Source organism: Ptychodera flava, chromosome 9, assembly GCF_041260155.1.
Source record: "Ptychodera flava strain L36383 chromosome 9, AS_Pfla_20210202, whole genome shotgun sequence".
NCBI lineage: Eukaryota > Metazoa > Hemichordata > Enteropneusta > Ptychoderidae > Ptychodera > Ptychodera flava.
The window spans coordinates 20,325,982-20,350,881 of record NC_091936.1 but is presented as its reverse complement, the minus strand read 5'-3'; the positions used below and the strand labels follow the sequence as shown (position 1 = coordinate 20,350,881).

General features: G+C 36.2%; 1 long non-coding RNA gene across 1 annotated transcript; it reads right to left on the bottom strand.

The window, feature by feature from the left end:
- Window positions 1–4,611: 4,611 nt before the first annotated feature.
- On the bottom strand, window positions 4,612–23,722 carry LOC139140289 (uncharacterized). Its single transcript, XR_011553972.1, has 4 exons — window positions 23,146–23,722; window positions 10,763–11,172; window positions 9,881–10,090; window positions 4,612–6,975 (listed from the first exon to the last, which is right to left on the bottom strand). It is a non-coding gene; the product is annotated as an uncharacterized lncRNA (long non-coding RNA).
- Between the last annotated feature and the right edge of the window lie 1,178 nt (window positions 23,723–24,900).

The following is a 24,900-nucleotide window of genomic DNA, read 5'->3' as shown; positions in this document are numbered from 1 at the left end:
ATATATATATATATATATATATATATATAATATATATATATATATATATATATATATATATATATATATATATATATATATATATATATATAACTGTTTAATGCTTCATTTAGGTGATTGGTGCAGTGGATGCCTCATCCCTTAATTGGTACAGTGGGTACCTCATCCTTTAATTTGTAAATTGGATGCATCATCCTTTAATTGGTACAATGGGTACCTAATCCTTTAATCGGTATAGTGGGTGCCTCAGCCTAAAATTGGTACAGTGGGTATCGCATCATTTAATTGGCACAGTGGGTACCACATCCTTCAACTGGTACTGTAGTTACCACATAATTTAATTGGTACAGTTGGTACCTCATAATTTAATTTGGATATCTCCTGGTGGATAGTAGATTCAGTAAAGAAACGGTGATCGGTTCGGACAACTTCTGGCTTGGCAGCTTTAAGGCACCGTCAATAAAGGCACCCATTCTAAAACATTTTTTAATGGGGATGGAGAAGGGGGTCCCACTCAGAATCAAAATTAGTGCCATTTTCCTTTTATTTTGCGTATGTTGTGCCCTGATCAATTACAACAACAAAAATTGAAAGAAAAAGGTTTACCGTCTTAACCTTTGACTTATGGATCCCAATGTACCCCTACCGCCTTCTTCTTCAACTACAAATAGGCTTTATTTGTCATTTCAGCACAAAGCTTGTCCAAAACTTGTCAGTGAATATTGTCATCATCTTTCTGCTTTTTGCATATTTTGTATTTTGTATTTTTTTTGCGTTTGGGAGTCCTGAAGTGCCGCGACCCCGCATTCGTTTCTACTAGATAAACGGGCTCCTCTTTTGCCACTTTTTTGATAGTTTATATATATATATATATATATATATATATATATATATATATATATATATATATATATATATATATATATATATATATATATATATATATAATATATATATATATATATATATATATATCTTAAACTATCACAAAAAGTTTTACAATAGAAACGAATTAGTATCGACCTGCAGACACAGGAGAAAATTTCTCTTGTGCAGTCACTAATTATTCAACCTTTTGCAACAAACAGGTGCCAACAAAAACAAAACAAAAGAAATCGTTTCCCGCCTAAAGTTTCAGTCGATCACAGCCACCCGATGAGTGTAGGCGGCTCTGCAGCCTATACGAAACAAATTTGTAGTGGAAATGTAATATTTTAGATTATCCTGATCAACTCAGTTGTGTGTATATATATATATATATATATATATATATATATATATATATATATATATATATATATATATATATATATATATATATATATATATATATATATATATATATGTATATATACATATATGGTATATGTATATATGGTATGTGTGTATATGTATATACACATACCATATATATATATATATATATATATATATATATATATATATATATATATATATATATATGGTGTTGTATCTTGAAATCTAGGATTTGACTCTAATTTCAAGAATCATATAACATTCGAAACAATTACTTATTCCAAGTCTTCTGTGAAACTTTCAAGAAAATCGCAATATTGCGAGGATATCTTCTTGCATTTCTATATGCAAACCTATGAAATTGGCTGATACTGAATTATTCTTCTCTAATCCCCTGTCTTTAAAAAAGACAGAGGATAACGGTGTTGTCTGCCCAGTATCGTCTTCGACTTAGCTAGAGATAGAAAAGCTACTTCTCGATTTCTCAGTGAGATGATAGGATAAGGTGCGTCACACAAGACGTATTAATTGGCTGCATTCGGATTCTAGCAGAAGTTTATTTTCCCTCATGAAACTTTTATTTTCATCCCCATGAAAATAAATGTTTCGGGTGACTCTCATACCCGCCGCGCCTGCAAACAAATGAGGAGATCAACTCAACTGTACTTCACTTGCATCGTAGATAAGTAAAATTTCAAAGCGTAGATTCTGTTAATAGACATGCCAATGTTAACCTCTACTCCGTTCCGAGAATGGCTGCGGCTTATAGTATTTTTTCCCATTTCGACGTGAGCAATGGCCAGTAGCTGAAAATATATGATTGCAATTGTATGCGATTTAGTATTATAGAACCCAAACATGTAAGCTAAACGTATATGACTGTATACAGTAAAAGTCTGCACATTAGACATTTTAGACACGTTGGATCCGTACAGGCTAGTTCAGCACGTTACACGATATACCTGCATGATTGTCATGGTAGAATTTGACTTATGGTGAGAACCTAAAATGACATAAACGTTGGACCTTTTAGACATGTTGTGGATGATTCGATGTACTGTCCCCCTTTTCATCGTGAGGTCATCGCAAAGTCTGAACTATATATGTTACTATGCCTGAAGTATACCGGAAGGCATTTCAGATATTTGCGCTCAGTGATATCATTCCCTCACATAGAAGTGAAATGTTATCAGCTTATTTCTACAGCCGTAAGTTTCTTTTGCATTCGGCAAAATGAAATATGGTTGGATTTTTTCGGAACGTCATTCGATCGTATCAAGCGTGATTATCGTATCCCCCATCCCGCTAGGCATGAAACTTCATGAAAAACTAAACATATTGGTTTTTCAGTTCTCAACAGTGTTTCTCAAATGATACGTAACAGTATTCCTAGCTTTACCTCGCAACAGTAATTTGGTTTCTGTCGAATTACACTAAATTTGTCACGTTTTGGTCAATTTTGATGAATGCAGCATGATTTGCCAAGACTAAGCAGATGTTAAACATGACGCTGTTGTTATTGTCGCTTTGTATTTGTTTCTTGACCTGAAAATTACATACCTTGAATGATATACTGGTTTATTTGACTGGAATTGATGTCATTATACTTCGCACCATAGTACACTACGGCACACGCAAATTGTATACCAGATAATGTTGGTATCAAGGTCGAATTATTTAGGGTTTGCGTGACGTTACCCCTTCGAAAGGAAGACCATTTGCTGCTAGCAAGGCACGAATTAGAGAGTAAAAAGGCGAGGACTGTAGGAAACGTATTAATTTGTCAAATCAAGATAGCGGTATATTCAGTCGAAAAAACATTAACTTTCAATCGATGTCTTTAAAATTATAATCCATACAGCATCTTAAATTCCAATATTGAAACCGTTTACTTAATTGAATACATAGTGAATTACGTGAGACTGCAAAGATATACGTATTGTGTACTCACAGAAAAAACAAATGTCAGATTCTTTCTTAACCAGGCCACTGATGATATGCAGTCACCTTTAATGAGTGTTTTGCTGATAAAATGCGCCGACATTTTTTCGTTTGTCAAATTAAAATTTAAGTGTCGTTTTGTAGAGAACGACACAACTTTGTACACCTTCAGGGGAAAAATAATTAACTTTAAATCGATGTCTTACCAATCCATACGACATATTAAATATTGAAACCGTTAATTGAATATTTCGTGAATTGCCTGCGACTACAAAGAAATATAGAGTGTGAATAACCCAGAAAAAAAAACCATTAGATTTCTTTCGTTCAGAGTTTACCAACAGGGCACTGGTGATATGAAATCACTTTCGATGATTTTTTGCTGTTAAAATGCGCTAATATTTCTTCGTCGGTCATAGTATTGAATAACGTTTTTGACAGAAAAGTAATCTTGTAAGCGTATACTTTGAAAAGGTGAAATGTCACAAGAAATTAAAAACACTGTAAAATTGTAAATGTACTAAAAGTCAGTGTTAAATTTGATGTAGAAAAACTGCCTCTACTCGGACCACAATGTGTTAGAATGATTTATCAGGTGCCTAATACGATTAATGTTTCTTTTCAAATCCCGTTTCTGCTATTGTGAGTGGGCATTTCAGTATGTCGTAGTAAGCGCCCCTCTCCGATATACATATGTAATTCTTTCACTGCGAGGTTAAATTCTAACGAGTGTCCTCCTCACAGATTGTGATGCAAATATTTAGTATCCTTATATATATATATATATATATATATATATATATATATATATATATATATATATATATATATATACATGCAAATATGAAGTATCCTTTTTGTCACTTACAGAAGATACAACATGTTTCAATTTGTATTTGTAATTTGCTAATATACGCTTTATTTCAAACAAGGAGAGAGTGCACAGAGAAATATTTGCCTACTTGTTATCGAGGATCAACAAAATCTGCCATCTTCTTATACCAATTATTAAGTAAAATTTCTTGATTATTTTCGAAGACGATCGTTTGCATTTTGATTCAAGATTCGTTATTAAAGTTAGGACAAAGTGATCATATAGGTAATTTTTATGTTCAGTGAGGTTATAAATTACCTCCGTAGAAGAAAACACATCTTTGTCGAACGACATTTAAAACGGATCTAGAAGTGTTTCGGGTTGACCTTAGACAATGATGGTGAGCTGAGATATGCGATAGACACGGAAACCACAGACCTCACAAGGAGTAAGGTGATATGCCAACATGATTTCTGCGCCTTCCTTTGGCTATCAGTCTTACTTCAGATGAAGAAATATTGCCTCATACCTCATATAAGAGTTATGTGGTGGTGGATAGGGTTCGCATACAAGCGAATGAAATCACAGACTCCCTCCGGGAAGAGAGAAATATGTAAGGTTTTATTTCGAAAATAAATCGTATATGTAGAACGCCTCTGGTTAACGTTTCCTCAATGCCAAATCTGCTTTCATCTATCATTTACAAGATAAAAGATCCGTTTGGTCTTGTGCTGAACATTACATTATAATGTAAGTAGTCTATATAACATTATATACATAAGTCAAGTGGAATACTTAATGTATTAATACAGCCATGAATGGTTAAATGAATACATACACTCGCACATAATTTTAATTCATAACTTGCTCTAAATCTTTGGTAATATATGATAATTTCTCAAAGAATACATACACCAATATAGTAACCTCGTAATTTAACCTCGCAAACGCTTAAATTTGCTCTCAAGTACCAAACCAAGCGAAAAATACAAAGAATTGCCCATATTTTTGAGATAATGAAGAGTTAATGTATTGTAAATATAATCTGACAGAAAGTCTAGTCCAGGAAAAAAGAGTGACTGATCCTTATTGAATTGTTACATTTGCTTTTATATATAGGGCAGTGATGTATGCTGTAAAGCGAAAAATACAGAACTTCATTCGGTGATTCGAAATATTTTTTGAGATTTGCACAAACGGAAATCTATTCATCGCTCCTTTTTAAAGTTACAAGAGATAAATACAATCATAGAATATACTTGTTGAATCAAAGCGAATGATCCTAATACAAAGATCGCCAATTATCTAAGGTTGGTTGGATTTAATAAATGCCAGACGTTTTATTGTATTGTGAGCATTTCATAATTGATAAAAACGTTGTTGAGAGACAGCTAAAATATGATGTTTGTCCGTAGAAACGATTATTGTGATGAAGTAAAGATTCAAAAATGCAAATGTGTCAATGTATTTGTAAATTTACGAGTGTTATCCTTAAAGTGAGAATTAAACCATATTTTTACACATTTTTATATGTTTTGATAAGATAAAAAGTTGAACTACATTTATATTTTAAGTTTATTCGCCTTTCGAGCCTTTATACCCATAGCAGTTGTGTGCACTGAAGTCAAACTTTTCGTTCCTAGCTCTAAAAGATACAATATGTTGACATTTACCCTCAAAAACTGCCATTGTGAAATCTGGAAATGCCCAATCTCAAATCATCGTACTGTGAAACGTCACGAGTCCGTGTTACGACTCAGAAAAATGACTGCCAAAATTAAGATTATGTCAAACAAAAACAAAACAAATCGACATAATAATGTTCTACTATAAAATACTTTTACAAAAATTACTAAACATCATGAGGACGATTTCTACGATATCGTTGTCGCCAAATCTAATTTCTATTCTATAAGATCAGATGCCTATTCAGTGATAAATATGCTAATTAAGCCTTCAGTATAGGTAGAATTGGTGATTTTATGAGACCTAAGGGACTGTGGATAATTAAAAGATGCGCATGGTAAACGCAACTAATTGGAAGTGCGAAAATCCAACAAAGCCTCATTCTGTATCAGTTGGTAATTTAACGCCGCTATACGCTGCCATCACCCCGGCATATGGCATACCCCCTCTAAAATAAAATTTTGTTAAGCGCCAACTCGACAATGACGAAACCAGCAGAATGAAGTGAATTGAAACAGTGTATCCAAAATGATTGTTACGTTTTTTTACACGTGCGCTGAACCACATGTATGTCAAAAAATGGTGAAGCGCCCGTGCCGCACTGACTGGCCTGGTACACGCCAAACAATGTTGCAAGATGTTGCGATATACAAACATGTAGTGCGATTTTTGTGCATGATAATCGAAATATAGCCAAACTCCATCCCTCTAAACAAAGAAATTGCGTTTACTGTGCGCGTTTTTCAATTATCTACTGCCCCTTATCAAGACAATACTAATGTTGTGAGTAATATATCGACCGTCTATAGAAATAGTGAACAGAAGTTAACTTCCATGATATGCCTTTCTTCCATTATGAACGAAATTTACTTCAAATTTGTAAACGTATGATTCATTCACGTACAGAAAGCATGCCTGGTGATGTAATTAGTAAATGAAATGCCTGATAAAATACACTAGTACTAATTGACTTTGATATCTTTGACTCATTTAAATGATTAAATGCAAATTAATTATTTCACTGCGTTTCCCAAAGAGCAATTAGTTTTATCATTTTCCTACATAACTATTCACTTTTGATCAAAAAGGAAAGCTATTTACCGATCTACTAAAATGTAAGCAGCATTTGGAACTGATTTGCGTATCGAGCGAACTCAAAGAATGCTCACAGTCCTGATAAATGACGTTCTTGTATGTTCAGTTCTTGAAAGAGAAGATTGGTACTGGCGTCCCGCCATCGTCTTGAAATTGCATGGTAGAACGTGCTTTAAATCTGTCTGTAAGCAAAACAGAGAGACATGAAGTATTTTTAGAAATGCTTTGAAACTGTAGAAGGCGGACATACAAGTCAATACCAAAGAATTCAGATTGCTGAGCATCAGTTGCAAATGTGGCTTTGTAACCTGAAGCAAAATGCAAAATAGGGTAACAAGGGGGAATATACATGCCCTGTTACCACTTGCAGATCGTGTGACATTAAAGACATGCAAATACGTTTTGTAGTTTCCTAAAACCAATTATGGTACAAAAACTCAATCTTCAGCCAAGTTAACCTGATAGGTATAGTAGAACATGCCTTCTATCTTCTAACTCAGTGAAATAAACTCTTGCACTGAAAAGGCGAAATTGACCTATTTTGAGGTTTTCTTTGTTAAATACTATCTTGAGCTAAAAGTAAATCATACAATTTTTAACGTTCGACAATGTATTTTTTTAATTCTTGCAAGCGAAAATGTGTCTACATGCATTACATTCATTTTAAACACCTCACCTAAGAGTCTCGAAGTACCTACAGATGTGAGCTATTAGAGATTTGTTGGATGTCATTGATTCTATGTAACGTCGAGTGTCATCGATTCTTTGTAAAGTCAAATCGTGTAAAATCACCGAAAGTCCCAGTATGCCCTTTATGAGCACTTCACAAATTACACTTCAGCCTAGAATAAACATTCCTAATCACATACAAATAGGCAAAATGGACTAACTGTATATGCGTAGATCAACCATTTTCAAACCTAAACTTCAACGTTGGGCAAATACAGTTACAATGGGGAGTTGTTCAGAAGATTCTTTCTACATTAAACCCTGAGCATATCTGCATCGTCTTTTACTCTGGTAATTTTGTGTAGTGATTGTATGTTTTATCAGTCAGTTGGTCTGTCTGTGTTTATGTGGATCTCCATGTAGGCCAATCTGAAATTCTATAACAAGCGTCAAAATTTAGACAAATTGAGTATAAAAAATGCCAAGTGTTGATCTTATACAGGTCTTAAAAGACTAATAAAAAACTCGGCTAAAAAAATGCAGAGCTAGGGGAGCAAGAAGAGAGACGAAGTAAATCATGATAACAAAACCTAGAAGTGAGAGCAGTAAAGTTCTACAAGTGTAGACCTAATGGCATGAATTTCATAGACTAAAATAACTCAAGAATTAAAACAATCAAGGGGGATATCATATACATATATAAGTAGGTATGTACTTGTATGTCTGTATGTCTGTATGTATGTATGTATGTATGTATGTATGTATGTATGTATGTATGTATGTATGTATGTATGTATGTATGTATGTATGTATGTATGTATGTATGTATGTATGTATGTATGTATGTATGTATGTATGTATGTGTGTATGTATGTATGTATGTATGTATGTATGTATGTATGTATGTATGTATGTATGTATGTATGTATGTATGTATGTATGTATCTGTCTATCTATCTATCTATCTATCTATCTATCTATCTATCTATCTATCTATCTATCCATCTACAGGGCATCCCTGGTATTCCACTTGGGCTACCATTTTCTGAAGCTGGTAGCCCAGTGACAATAGCTGGTAGCCCATGCATATTATATTTTAGCGATATTTATTTTCATTACCACTATATGAAGAAGCTAGTTTTCAAGATTCTGTCCATGAAGTGAATTTTCTAGTCAATTGATGTGAATACTTGCACACCTTTAATACCCAAAGGAAGCAGGTGTAATGGACAACAGTGATCCTCAAAAGTTTGGTGAACTCTTGGTTTCATTCTCAGAGTTGTATGTAAATTTTAATAGTCGTCATGACAACGCCCGCGACCTTCTTAGCACGTGCATGAGACATACTGTAGGATGGCTGAAAATAGACCATGGACTAGGGAGGAGGCATAATATCTGTGCGTGTAATGATCAAAATTGGCTGTCATTTCCTGTGCCAGTCATCCAAGTACATCAGTTCAGATGGTCTTTGTAATTTGCATAACAAAGTTACAGTCTGGCCTTTCTATGTCCACCAGGGTTTGACTGCATCTTGCTCATCCAAAAGTTACGGACCAGACATGGTATGCCAAGTACTGACTGAATGTTGTTGCCTTCAAAATCTTTTAAGGCTCGTATGGCCCTGGTCAACAAAAACTATTAAACATGTCTCCAAAAACTATTAAGAAAGTACACGCCCCGAAAGTGAAAGACTTAAAGCTTTTCTCAAATTGCTCTTGATGAAACTTTCAACTATACTCAAGATCAAGAATAAAGATTTTTGGTTAGCGTGCAAATGCGGGTACTAAAGAGACGAATTGGCCAAACTTTAACACTATTTCAAATTCAAAATGGCCGTCATCCCTGTGAAAACATTCGGGACTTAAAGAGCTGCAACATGAGCCCCGGCAAGCATTACATGAGCAAAGCATCATAAAAGTTTAAGAGTCTGAATATCTTTCTCCGAAGCACATTGCAACTCAAGCAATGTAATGTATAACAAGTCCTTCATGACTTATCTCTGCTGTCTTACCCGCCTCAGGAGAAAACCAAGGCTGTTCATAACGTATACTTTAATATTAATACGATTTCGATAATCAGACTTTTCATGAATCTTATATACAATATGAAACTCAGCACGACGAGATATAATCTTGTAATGACTGCAATATAATAGTTACGAAATGATACTATAATTCATCAAGAAGTTTAAAGCTTTAGTCGTTCGATGTTTTACTGTGAAAAGCCATAACACGGAGTATATTTGATTTGAAAAGTGGAAGAACATAATTATGAATTATAAGATACTGAACCACCGCCTCTTCGGCTTCAAATACAGATAGATAGGCATGAACAGCAAAATCAAAGTGATTTGTTCAAAACAAAGATCCGAGAAACCATTGACAGTAGAGAAACTCTACTGTGTATGGAGAAACATACCCTGAAGTTTTCGTTGAGAATGGTGTAGATGAATGGATTTAGAAAGCTGTCTGACATGGCGATGTAGTGCACAACAAAAAAGATCTTGACGACGCTTTTGCTTTGTTCTTCAACCCATCGTTCGTTTACATGGTAAGCAATACGTAGAACATGTAACGGCAGCCAGCAGATGAAAAACACGGCCACCACCAATACAACCATTCGAATCACCTAACAATAAAATATTGCAAAACAAAAGTAGTAATCTCATCACTTAGTTCTGTTACTGTTATGTGTTTACTTGTTCTAATCGTTGTTATTTTATTATAACAGATTGACCTAAATTCAAACGACAGAATCATTTCATTAAACACTATTGGAAGTAATATGGGACAATTGGATGGTCATCTTATCTGCAAATGTAAGCTCATCTTCTTTTCTCTTTCAATATTGTACTTGTTTTTATGAGTGATTTGCAATTAATATTGCAGCATTCGGCTATATGGCACCAAACACCTTTCAGAAATTTGAAAGATATAAAGATCCAATTCTCCCAAATTAGTTCAAATTGTGTTTTATGTACCTTGACAGATATATTTTCAATATTGGTACAGTAATTTATTTCATATAACGAGTACCCATCGGACGAAGCTAACGTATAGGAGCATGAACCATTAAAATACAAGTGGTTTTACGATATTTTTTGAAAACATTATTCTTAATCATCTGGATTCGATGTGGTTCCTTATGTCCTGACCACACAGACTCCGAATCTTTCAGGAAAACAAAACGACATTGGAGTGCAAAGCTGTGTAAAAGCAAGAATAATGAGTATTAGATAGAAAAGGAAGAATTTTGAGTATCAGCAATTATTGGACAAGGCATTTTTGAAATATTTTATACCTTCCACTTCATTTTCAGCTGTTGTTCATGTCTCGATTTGTTGTCATTGTCAGGGACATTTCTGTTCCACAGTCGCTGTGCAATCCTGCCATACATTGCACACATAATTATCAAAGGTATCACGAACGATATCGAAGTGTAGCACAGCTCGTACACCACCGGGGCGTGGCACTCCCAGGCCAAGTTTCTTGGCATATCACTCGGGTTACGTTGTTCCGCACAGACGTATGCGTGCGTGTGATGAACAACTCGATGACTGAAATGTTGATCGCGAGTATCCATATTAGAGCAATCATCAGAATTTTACGATAACTTGGTGACCTTGTCCTGACCCTCAGGGGGCTTTCAACCGCTCTACACCTGCCCACGCTGATGATTAACAGGGTGAATATGCTGGCAAGGACAGAAACCTGTGATATAATGAATAAAAAATGCTCAATGTAAAATGATTAAGATTGTCAATGATGATTGCTCGCAATAAATTTCATTTTAAAGTGATATTTTCCACAGCCCAGGTAAAATAACCCTTCAGCGCTCTTTTTGCAAATAACCCTTCTACGCTGTTTTTGCACTATAGCTCTAGAAGTCTGGTCGTACTTAGTCCCAATAATTTAACGTCTGCCAGCTCGGCCGACCGTTACGTCGTGCAGTGAGCAAAACGTAGTATGAGTGGTGACGTGAATTGTTCTAAAAATGGCTTGTATTTTGTCATGTCCAGATAACTCTTGCATTGAAATATTATTTATCTACAACAATACCAACACAAAAAAAAATTCAAACAAACAACAAATAAAAAATAGTCAATTTAGATGGCGTACCCATGACCTGGTCTCATCAGTTTTAGTTCTATTGGTTACGTTTACCCTAACCTTGCAATAAACAAATCATGTACATTTAACGACAAAAATAAAACTAATCCTGGCCGATAATAACAGTACGCTTTACCAGTCTTCCGCGACATGTTTGGCAAGCTTGCCTGTTTCTATATTTTTATAATTTATCGTTAGAGTTCGCTTAAAAAAAAACTAATTTAAAATTACATTTGTACAAGCATACGCACTCTAGTCTACCGTGGCTGTGCCTGTTGATTATTGACCGTGACAACGAAGCAAACAATGAATGAGCCAAAACCAAAATAGAGTAGAAGTTGACATTTTGTGTATTTTTGGCAAAGGTCAGAAGAATCATAAACATATCGTTATATTCTGCTTTCTGTGCTCATTTCACTTTCGTCGCTAAACATGAGCGTCATCCTGTCCATTTCAATCTTCGGTCAAATAGACCTATTTGGCACACATGCGATTCAGTTCAGTCCGCGCAAAAGACCTATTTAGTACCGACACCGTTCAGTTCAGTCCGCATTGAAGTTCTGGAGTCTTATCGAGGGCAAATTGCCATAAATACTGCAGCGCTCATACATGCAGACCATCGACACATATGTTGACCTCGGCATTCGATTATCTTCAAAACATATATTCCTTCCAGACAACTTAACGCTTAACAGAGTTCCCTTACGGTCATTATTTTTTGTTGTAATATCTTTTGAGTTAATGTATTGCAAGGTACATTCTACGCACTCAATCCATGCATGAAATTATCGTCCATTATCTCATCCTATGCATCAATTTCTAGTCGCAAAACACTTATCAATGTCGTCTTATCCATTCATTATTAATCTCTGTCTCTGTCTGTCTGTCTGTCTGCTCTCTCTCTCTCTCTCTCTCTCTCTCTCTCTCTCTCTCTCTCTCTCGCTGAGATATACGCAGTATCTATGCTGCATGGTCTAGAAATATTCTAATGAGTTGCATCACAGTTTCCCAATTTAGCAATCGCTCTAACCCTTTCAATATAGTACAGGTGACTCCTATATTAATGTAAGTTACACCTGCGAAATTCTATACTACTGTATGTGCGACCGAGCTTATTTATAAAAAAATACATATTTTAAGCTATTATGGAGGCTCTAATTGCTGACCATATTTCAAACAGAAATGTTCTAGGATTCATCAAACATCTGTTTCCAAAACGGAATCATTTCTATATTTCCAATACACATGTTCCGATAAAAAAGTTTAGTTCATTAAATGCTTTCATTCGCAGCGTGTGCACATGAAATGTTCTGCTCGTTAAAAATTAACGTCTAACACGATTGGAACTATTTTGGGATAATTGGATGGTTAAGTAATGTTGATTGAATCTACAAATGTGATCTCATCTGCTTTTCTTTTTACACTACACTCTTGTTTTATAAGTAATTTATATTATTGAACATTAAACTATCTGGCACCAAAAACTTTTCAGAAATTTAAAGATTATGAAAATCCAATTATCCCAAATTAGTTCCAATCGTGAAAAATTAACGTCTATTAAATGCCATTGAAATGGAATCCTCAATAACGCACGTTGAGCAGGCGTATCGTATTATTTATTTATTGAAGTAGAAATATCTGCATTCAGAGTTTATTTTGTTTCACAGTATTTTCATCGATGGTAGTTTTAACTTCCCTGGTCTACATTTCGTATAGGCGACCGGGAGCGACGAGGGGAGGAATGATAAAATGATATGGTAGATCGCATCTTCCGTTTCGTAATACTTGAACATAGCCTCGGACAAAATCATATTTCTATTTAACGTATATCAAAATTAATGACATGAGACACAGTCCCTTTACAAACCTGGATCCCTATTATCACGATGCGCCTTATGGTTTGATAAGATGTCTGTGTTTGTAATTGACATTGCAGGGCTTCATTTCGGTTTGAATACAATCCACCCCAACACCAAAATAAACACCACATTTCATGTAATACCTGTCGTGAGTTTATTATCAGGCGACTGGTAAAGTGAAAAAACGCCGTTTACTGCATTGGAATGAAGGTGGGCTACCGTAACCGCAATTTTGTTTTACGGAAATCAAAACAACAAAACCAATTGACCGATCTCTCAAAAATCTAATAGATTTTTGTTTTGAAATGATTTACGCAGACTTCACATATAAGAGTAAATATCATTGGTTTCGGGTAACAAACGTTCGAAAGAAAAACGCGACGAAAATGGGTATGAAATACGGATGCCAAACCATAATGCGCATACATATCCTAATCTGGTACTTCACACATTAAAACAACAAACGTTTCCCAAACGGTGTGTGGAGGGACTGTGCATGAGAGCCTCTGAGTGACACGTTTATGATGTCAAATTCTAACTTATACATTTCTATTTTATTTATATTTAACTTAATATGAAAAGAGCTTTTTTATGAACGTCTGTGATCATTCCACCGATGCTAAAATACTGTTTTAGCTGTAGTAAAATGGGTCCCTGAACCAGCATACAGAGTTAACGCGGAAACAAATAAAGGAAGGACATTTTCTTGCAGGGAAATTTAGGGGTTATCAATATATTAAGTAAAAAAGTAGTTAATATGATAATTAGTATTTTGCAAACACAGATCTAGACCATTTCATCCACGTTTTAGAAATGTCTCACTGTACTTTTGGCACTTTGTCATACTCTCACTTTTTTGTCGTCTGCTTATTGTGCGCGTATGTTGTCAACATAATCCCAACTTATAGAAATGCCTGGTCTCAGGCGCTGAATTTCCGACGTTCGATTTCTCTGACATCCGTTTTCTGCATTTGGGGCTCAAAGTGACGAGAATACCAAAATGAAATGGCAGAGACAAACAAACCAATATAATATAAGCAATAACCCCAGCCACAGGCAGGTATTCACTCGAGTTGGTACAATTCCTTTAATATAGCACTTGCCTATCGGCTCGTAATATACAATGTCGCGAATTGCACCAAAATCTCGTGTATACCCGCCTGTGGCGGGGATTATTGATTTGACTTATTCTGTTAGCAGAGGTCAAGTGTTGCACGCGAAATGAAGTATTTACCTTTACATGCAAGAGATATATCAGGCGGTGTATGTTTCAGTGATATAGCTTAGAACGTATTCTGTGACTTAAAACAGTTTGGTACAGAAATTAGAGTAATGTGTACTTATCACCGAAAATACCGCCTTGATTTACGGGGAAGTTTGAACTTTGTCAGAATACGATGTACTTTTCAGCTATAAACAAGTGAATTGTAAACCGTTTATTGAGCAAACAAAAGTGGTTTAAAGTCAAGCACCGGATTTTTCAGCAAACAAGAGTTCCATATGAACTAGCGATCAAAATTGTATGTACAGAGTTAATACAAATAATGTGTATGATGTCACAATGACCACGTCGGATGGAACTTAAAATTAACAATTATTAAATTTAGAAATGACATCAGCTGCGCTATTTCATCAAATCAGGTACGCAAACTTGAGCTCGCACAATTGTATCAATACCTTGATCAAAGTCTGGCTCATTTATTCCGTCACAAATGCCTTCATATGCCAGTGTACAGGTTTAAACGCAGAGTGTGCATAAACAAAAAAACTCATCCAAAATATTCCATTCCGAAGTCACTGCCCTTAAAAAGGATTTGCAAATTTCATTTCTGAAAAATTATTGTAAGACATGATGTTAAGGGCGAATCAGATATCTAGGGCGAGATGATGTTGATAACTGAGAGAATAGGAAGATATTTTGAGGTCAACAAATTTTGATGACGAACTGTAATGTGCGATGTATAGTTTATAGCAGAGCTCTACAACACACACAAATGTTTTGGCATATCATCTGTGTGTCCATCTCATCGTCTCTGTAATTACACATTGTATCTCCCTATCTCTCATGCCTTGGTGAATTTGCATGTCACGATCCAACCTGCTTTCTTCCCGCTAACTTACATGATTGATGAAATAAATGATTGATGAAATTAAAGTCCCACTAGCTGTGTCTTTTAGCATTACTTTTATGAATTTACTTTCAAGCTAAAATAAATTTGTGAGAATGTACTTAGTGTGTATACACTTATTATCAACTTACCTCTGGGACTGTCAAACAAGATAAAGATTACACTGCGTTTCAATGTTTGACCAACATTAAATCGCAGCCCGATGCGGAAAAGCAAAAGCCATGGAGTGTGTGCATATCTGCACAGAATTATCACATAAACTGCACAGAGTAGTACAGTGTAATGCATAGGGGTGAATGTTGTCAACTGTGACATTGTATGTTCTGTTTCGTTTGTAATATTACCAACGTTTGAAAAAGGCGGGAAATCAAACTGACTGTTAAATTTGAATTTACATATCCAATGTTTCAGAAAGGAATGGTTTCCTAATGCAGTAAAAGCCCATATCCCTTCAGAGGGTAGAATTCAGAGAAAACCAGGAGAGAATAGGAAGATATTTTGAGGTCAACAAATTCCAAGATTACAGCTAGTGGGGCTTTAATGTTTAATATCATTAATCTTTAATATCTAAGACAATTAGAAAAAATGACAAATTGTTGCAAGTGCTGATGTTGATTACATGTATAATTACAAGTGAGCTTATTTAGTTTTCACTTGATGGTTCAACGAATCCTTTAACAGAGTCGTAATGACGTGTTCTTTGTACTTGTCTATTCAAGGAGTTTAACGGCTTTCTGTTCAGAGATGATAATTAAAAGCTTGTTTCAAATAGGTGAAAATTTTTCCACTTTACATCGCAATTATGTATCGAAGTCAAGGTCTGCCGAGCTCCTTTGTACTCAGAGAAGCGTCTGACGCCATTATGTGTTGTTGACTCTCGCTCAATAAATCATTTTATCATATAATACAAAGCTATTGTTTAAGCTGTCCTGAATGACAGAGACAATTCAGCATATCGTTTTCTCGATGTTCGACAACAAATTTATTGTAATCTATTTTTTTTCTTATTTGTTTCAGGGTTACCTACGGGTGATCGAGTCCCATTTACTGGCTCCTTAAAAGTCGCTGTACATGGATAAACATATAAAAAATGAACAAAAGGTAAACTAGCAAATTTTTTTAAAAAGTAGCTATACAGGAGCAAGGTAAACTTAATGCCGAGTAAAATGTGCATCTGAATGTCCACTTTGAGCCTGCTGAGAGCACTAAACGGAGAGGCAAAAAAACCCCCCCAAACCAAACTACCAGTTTTAATCTCATTATAAATGCATACAAGCTTATCTTTTAGTAGCTCGAATAGCAAAACATACATGTAAAGAGCCTCCTCACTGGTATATGTTAACTCCGATTCTTAAGTTTTAAATGTACGCAAAGGCGCTCTATGGGATACTGACAGTTACGAAGTAACGCTTTTGTGTTTGTGATCGAATCTCACTCTAAGAATGAACTCAGGTTTTTTTCCCTCTATTCAACTTCCTTACCCCTCACTAACACCACTCTTAAATAAATGCAAATAATGGAGTGTTGTCCTGTAATGTGTGACAGTTTCTACAGATTACTATGCTGATTACATTAAATGTAATAACTACAAGCGCAAGCCTAGTTATCGCTCACTGGTTCACTTGCAATCGGCAAATTGCCTGAATTGCAAAACAGAGGATAACCCGTTGATGAATAGTACACTCAAGATCTGATCAAATTTTCGTGGTTCAACATCATAGCAATATTACCACGGAGAGAAGTATTTCGAGACCTGAGAACTCTCACTGAGGAGTTATTTATACCGGCGACGTTTGCCGATACTTTTACACGCAAGCAAGTGTAGTTAAGTTGCAACTACAGGCTCGGTGGGTGTAAAATTGAAAAAGGTAGTTTAAAACAGTCCCACATCAAGCCTGAAAACTTGAGATATTGACACCACAGGGAAAACATGGAGTCGGGGCGGGACACGTTACAGTAATGGAATTTTCTGCAAGCTAAAAGAGGTTTGACGCCGCTGCGACCTTGTTTACAGTTATGATCAGGGTCAGGGAAGTCGATCAGAGTGATTGGTTCATCAGGGGGGTTTGATGGTCACGTAAGGCGAAGGATGACACTAATGGAAAAAGAATAGTCATGCTTACGTTGACAATCCTCCATTTTGCTCCATTTCATCAATGAATCAAACGCATGGTGTTCATTTGTACAGGTTCTACTTGTAAACGTGCGATATACATTCTCTTTTTTGCCCGAGTCATTTAGAATATCGTTCGTGTTATATATATATATATATATATATACGAATATCCGCTTTGACGTAAAGCATTAATAGTTCAGCAAGGTAATACAGCGGGAGCGTTTTCAACGTCAACATCGATTCTATGAAGGCCTTTGTTATACGAGCTGTCACTACTGACGGACGGACGGATGGATGGGTAGGTGGACCATTCGGGTGGAGGGAAGGAGGGAGGGTGGGAGGTGGATGGTTGGTTGTGTGAGTGGATTTAGTGAGTGGGTGGATGGATGGCTAGATGGATGGGATGAATAGATTGATTGAGGCAGGGAGGAAAAGAGGGAGGAAGGAAGGAAGGGATGAATGATGGATGGATGGATGGATAAAGATGTGGATGGATGGATGGATGGAGGGGTGGGTGTCCCCTTGCCTGTATGTATGTATGTATGTATGTATGTATGTATGTATGTATGTATGTATGTATGTATGTATGTATGTATGTATGTATGTATGTATGTATGTATGTATGTATGTATGTATGTATGTATGCATGCATGCATGCATGCATGCATGTATGTATGTATGTATGTATGTATGTATGTATGTATGTATGTATGTACTATGTAAAATGCGCGGACTGACATCTACTTTTCCACGATTTTCCTAACATCAACGCCATACGAGACTATTTCTGAAAATACAGGTAAGACAAAATGTGCCCTTGCTGGAATGGCAGATATCCCCGGGGTTACACAAGAAAAGTCCCTTGCTGCATGTCAAAATATATCGTCAAATTAACGGATCAACCGTACTTTAAGTATGTTAAAAGCCTTTCAAGGCATTTCGTCAACCGGCGATACAAGGCCATTTTGCGCATTTTTCATTCGACAACCGGTTCTTTCATATTGCGGCAGAGTTCACTTAAGCTCCTAATAACCTGATAGGCATTTGACATTTTTGAGTGTAAGATTATGTTATTACACCAAAAAGTAGTCCGATTGCAGATTACATTATGACACCGCTCGTCTGACAATTCAAAGTCAATTAAAATAGAAAAAGAGTGCTATCTAATCATAAAATAAAACTGCTTTTTCAAGATATAGTTTTATTGATGGGCAAATATTTCCATTTAAGGTAGAACGCACCTCGGGGACAGATATTCGGACTCTCAAACTTTTACAATTCTTTTCTGATATACCACTTGTGGGGGTTCATTTTAAAGCTCTTGGTGTAAGAAAACTTTTCACCGGCTTAGTTTTTCGAAATTCGAACATTTTATTTTTCTCCATAGAGTTAACACAGGGATGGCGGCCATTTTGAATTTTAAATATCGGTAAATCTTGGGTTATTTGTTTCTCTAGTACCAAAATTTGCACGGTGACCCCCGATTTTTATTATTGATTTTGAAAGAGAATGATTGAAAGATCCCTTGAGGAAAGTTAGAGCAAAGTTTAAGTCTTTCACTTTCGAGGTGCATAATACCTTAAACAAATCTTGAATCCTATAATAATATGCTTGGCAAATATTTCCGTTTAAACAAACCTTGAAATCCTACAATAACATACTTGACATTTAGATCATGAGTTAATATGCCAGTCTGCTCTTGTTGCCTGAGTTTGTAAGGTTTTGTTCGTTCATTGCATTTTATGTCGTAAGTGAAATTTTCAACATAAGAGTCAGAGAAGATTGACTGCTTGCAATGAACGTTTTGTCTTTATTCGCCAAGAGCTTAGAATGGAAAATCCCGAATGATTGTGTCATTGACTTGGTAATCTCGAGAATCACTATTGGTGCTTTAGTCCTACTCATTCCAGAAACGGATAACCAAACAGCTGATCTTTCGTCGATGCTACCACAGTAGCCCTAAAAGTGAAGGGATACCCCGTATGTATCAATTATAAGATATTTAACTTGACGGCAGATCTTCTTAGCTGTGTCTATCACGTTGCTGACGCATGCATGCGTCATGTCTTTCCATGGCGAGGCGGACTCTTACGCGAATTGACGCAATCGAGCGCTGTTGTTGTACTTTGGCGGAAATGATAAGAATTTCACCAATTTCTGACAGTATGATTTGACTCATCAACGATTCCAGTAACACGACTTCAAACAAACGAATCAGTCATCCGTATAAGGGCTGAAGGCATGTATTTTTGTTTTAATAAAATAAATATACGACAGTGAAACATAACAATGGCTAAAATTTTATGAATATGATAGTAAAATAGTTTTAAAAGCAAAGCTGATGTGATATATATATATGCTATCGTCTGACACTAAGTGAAATATGTCATACAGATTTATTAAAGTGCGCGAACTGGGGATGCAACGAAAGTATAGAATCTTTAATGAGGGTATTCGGGCTTTTCGTTGGTAGATCTCAAAGTTGAAATACAGCATAATATTTTCTCTAAGCTTTCGCTTCCGTAGCAAAAAGGTAGGACGACGCGAAACACACATTGATTGATTTGTTTGGCCGTTTGTCTGTTTTTGTTATTTATATTACAATTTTAATGAGGTGTGGAGTTACTCCAAAGGGTAATTATCAACGGCGCTCAAATGTACACAAAGAACTACAAAGGAAATTAAAATTCTTGGTGGGGGAAAAACTTGGGAAATTGGTACTGAGAAATTATCCTTTAACAAGCACGCTCAATTTTACCTTGAAGTTAATTTCTTTTGAGCATCATGGAAAAACGATTACAAATCTTAATGTAAACTTCTTTGGCGTGTGGGTAGCGAGATTTTCGAAGTAGTGTAATCCATATTCGGTATAACACGTGTTATGTAGCGATGAACTTTAATTCTCGGTAAGGTAACATAGCAGACAGGTACTGCACAGCGTTTCCAGTGACATATTTTAAATCTAAAATTGTAATAGAGTAATTAACTCTATGTTTTATCGACATAAAATCAAACAAAGCGAATAAATCAACTACAGGAAAATCATAAAGAGTACACACAAAGCTCTATTCCGCAGAATTTGATGAAAAGTTATCAAGATTTGTGGCGCGCAACATAATCTGATGTACTTTTGATACTGATAAGTCGATAGTATAAAATAACATGCCAATCATTGGGTGTAAAAGAACGCAGTCTACGTATGGGACCAATTCGTTTGCTTATTGTTGTACACATACCATGAATGTGGTCATTCTCAAAGAAAGACATTCTTTCACTGCAGATTACAACCAGAACATTTGGCTGTAAAGCACACAGAAAATGACGTTCCGTCGATATTAAGAGACGATGATGCACCAATCGTGTTTACACAGTACAATTTGTAAGGAGCTTTTAATCAGAAGATACTTATTTTTCTTGAAATTTTGACGCACAGAATTGATAGAATGTCGTTATTTATAGCTTCATTTACATCATAAACTGTTTTTCACCATTTGCAGGCAAAGTCTGATCATCTGTCTACACATGTAAATGAGAAGGATACAAGGAAAGAGACGAACCACTCAAGAGAACTGTAAATAGAATCTAAATCGGATCGAAATGGGGCCTCCTGGGGCTCCTACATTAACAAAATCGCTCTGACATTCTACTCATATAGCTATCAATTTCCTCACCATCTCAAAGATAAGACTAAAACCAATATATAAATGCGGTAGACAAATCATGCACTGACAGTTCCTCAAAGGGAATCTCGCGGTTTGCAACATCAAAAGCCTTCGAATGATCAAGTACGATAATGCCGTTTGTGTGACTGCCATGATTTCGTTAACAAAGTCATCTGCTTGACAAGAACATGTTTTCCTTGAACACTACACCGAGACGGGTCACATTTAACTAGTTCCCTGTGGAGGTCTGGAATGCTTTAAGCGAAACGGATTTAAGATCGATTCATTGAATTAAATTAAATCAAATTAATTGTTTATTTAACACACACTAATTCTCTGGGGAAATAAAAGGTTATTATATGTTTTAAGTCTCACTAAAACATACAGTATAACATATAGCAAATAATACAGTAGTGAAATTTCAAAGCAAAAAGGAAAAGAAAGAGGAGTCGGGGCTATACAGGTGTTTCTGTCCTTCTTTTCAGAATTGGCATCATGAGTTATTGTACTGGCATTTGTTTCATGAATGTGGCAAATTCACTATCCAATGGCGTTAGGTTTGCACACGATATAGGTGTTGTCGATATCTCTAATTTTCAAAAGTTATGACAAAAACATACGTATTCATTCAAACCAGAAATATTGGACGTCACTGAAGGCCTGCCACGTCATGCGTCTTCCTCCGTATTTAGCGCCGCTCCTTCAGAAATTTCAAATGTTTCGAAAACTTCTTCCGACACGTGTAAGTCTCATTTGTTGATATCAGTAATGTTCACCTGTAACAAGCTTCTTTCGCCTGCTTGTATCCGCGGGATATTTATGCAAATAAGTTGTTAACGAATTATGGTCGTGTTTGTATAACATCATTACATATTACAAATCTCATACGCTACTTTGTTTTTACAAACAAACTGAGCACTGTGAAAATATTATTATTACCACTTTAAGGTGTTTCTACAGTAATTGCTCGCTCATGTATCGCTCTATCATGTTCGTATGCAATTTCCACATCAACTGTAACAAAGCTGATAAAAAGCTTACGAGATAATTGTTGACAAGCAATCAATATGAAGTGTCTTCAAAAATGTTAATTACTCGACACCATCTTCCTAAGGTAATGTGAAATACTATAATGAGATAATGGGGTGGGGTACATAATGTGTAAATGTTCTTTTGTCAGTCTTAGGAAACGAAGTGAAACGACTGGCACGCATCACCATTGTACGATGCAATTTTGCTCCAAAATCAACTCACTTTTGATGCCATAAATTGTCGATTTACTCTGACAGGAAGTGTTCTATTCTCCTCTGACTCGTTCGAAAATTCTGCAAAAGTCAATCAGGGTCTCGTACCTTTATGCCAAATGTTATTTACGCCCCCATCACTCTTTTAATATAGTCTTACTCTATCAAGATTAAATATCGCTCATTGCATTATAGAAAATGCAAATAGTGATAAGCTTTTACAACGTGCTGCGCGATGATTAACAGAATTAAAGAGAATTTGAATTGTTATATCTTGAAACGAGGGGAACGCTTTACAACGCTCTCACCTAAAATGTAACCTAGGTCGACTTTGAAAGTCTTTACAAAAAGAAATTCATTTAATTTAAAAAACACGCTCGTCGAATAATTCATATATGGCTATACCAGTTTCCGTCAGGGCAATATTGTTGGTCGCTGTTTTTTTTCTCAACTTCGGTTTTGTCACCATTGATAAGTCTTACCATGAATGGGATATAGCAATTGTGAATGACTAAGAAATGCTACCGACCAAAAAAGAAAACTAGTCTTCACCTGTCAGCTTACCTGTTGCATGAAGTACACGAATGGGCACATGAAATCACCAAAGATCCATTCTTGTAACATCACCGACATAAATGTAAATGGCATGCAGAAGATTGCCATAGCAATATCGGCTATAGCGAGATTCACCAAATATATATTCAAATTCGATTTTGACCGCTGACTACGAGACAAGACGGCTATCACAGTCAGGTTTCCAATCAAGCTGAGTGCAATGGCTATCGAATAGGCTGCAATCAGAACATATTGCCCAGTTGGCGAGATCGGGTTGTCGAATTCTACCGACTGGCTGGGCAGTCCGTCTATTGGTGGCCAGCCGGACACATTGCCGCATAGTTGGTCTCGAAATTGCCAGTAGACACTGCTCTGCTTGCAGGATTCCTCTGAACACGAACAGTTGTAACCAAATAACAAGAACAGACGAAGTAACTCAATATCGGTGTTACTCATAGTTACTTCATTCAATGACGTGTTACGAGGAGCATCTCTGTGTTCAGTACACTCTGGATCATTTACAGCACGAGCGATCAACAACAGTAGCTGCTGATCAACGTGAACACTCCACGCTTCCGATGCAAATGACGCTATCCGCCCTTCCTCGTTTAGTATGTTTACATCTGCTCCTGTCCAACCAGTTTGGTGTTGTTGTGCCCTGGGGCGCATGCGTACATCAGCTCGATGGTCACCTAGAAGAACTTTCCATAACTTACAACCGAGAGGAGGCGCCTTCTTTGAATTAAGTGGGCGATCTATACCCAATTCATTAATTACCTTGCATGATATCGAGGGTGTTCGTTGACTGAGTTCTGCACACGATCCTAATGTCATGTATTTTGTAAAATGTTAACACGGCACTCAAGCGTAACTAATGAGAGAAACGGTGGCATATTACAGCAAACCAAGATGTCAACTACAAAACAACACCATTAAAATATGACAATTAAACTCCCTTTCTGTAGGAGTCAAAGACAGTTCATAACACACAAATACAGTGTGAATACAAGCTGTAAAAGAATACAAGCGACAGAACACAGAACCTTGAACAGACAAACTTTTTTATTACGTATTTGAATTGACGGCCCCACTTATACTAAGTCTGTCTAAGACTATCCGATTGAATTCACTTTACTCATTGGAAATAGTACAAGCAACCCAGTTATGCTGTGATTACTTGTATCTTACCAGTAATAGACAATAGACGTTATCATGTCACCTGACGCACTTCACGAACAAGACGGCCTCAGAGGGATAGACTTTTGGCAGTTTCTGATGATTGGCAGCCTATAATGCAAACAACGATCATGTTATGGACGACGTCTCATTTTGTGAGTTTAATATGATGTATCGGCGCATTTCTGTTGTTCAAGCTGCTGATGAAGGTTGATTGGTCGCGCATTTGAAAGGCAGAGGCAGGGACACATGACGTCATGTGAATGAATGTTGTGTGTGATTCCACAGTAGTGTACTTGCCTATGAAAATAAACCTTTTCCGGTTAACACAAAATGCATTCTTGCGGCTGCTGAATCTCCATTTACGCAAAAGAAACAAAACGTCAAGGCTTTTTCCTTGTATACATAATGTGTCACGATGTCCATGCCTGGTGTTTCCATCGGCTACGAATGTATCGTTCAGGGTATCATCGGCCACAAACGTCACAAGTTGCTCACCCTGGCACAAAAAGCATCATGGAACCGGTAAGATGAATATCTTACTGCAGAAATACAGATTCACAGACGATGACAAAACATATCTATGTT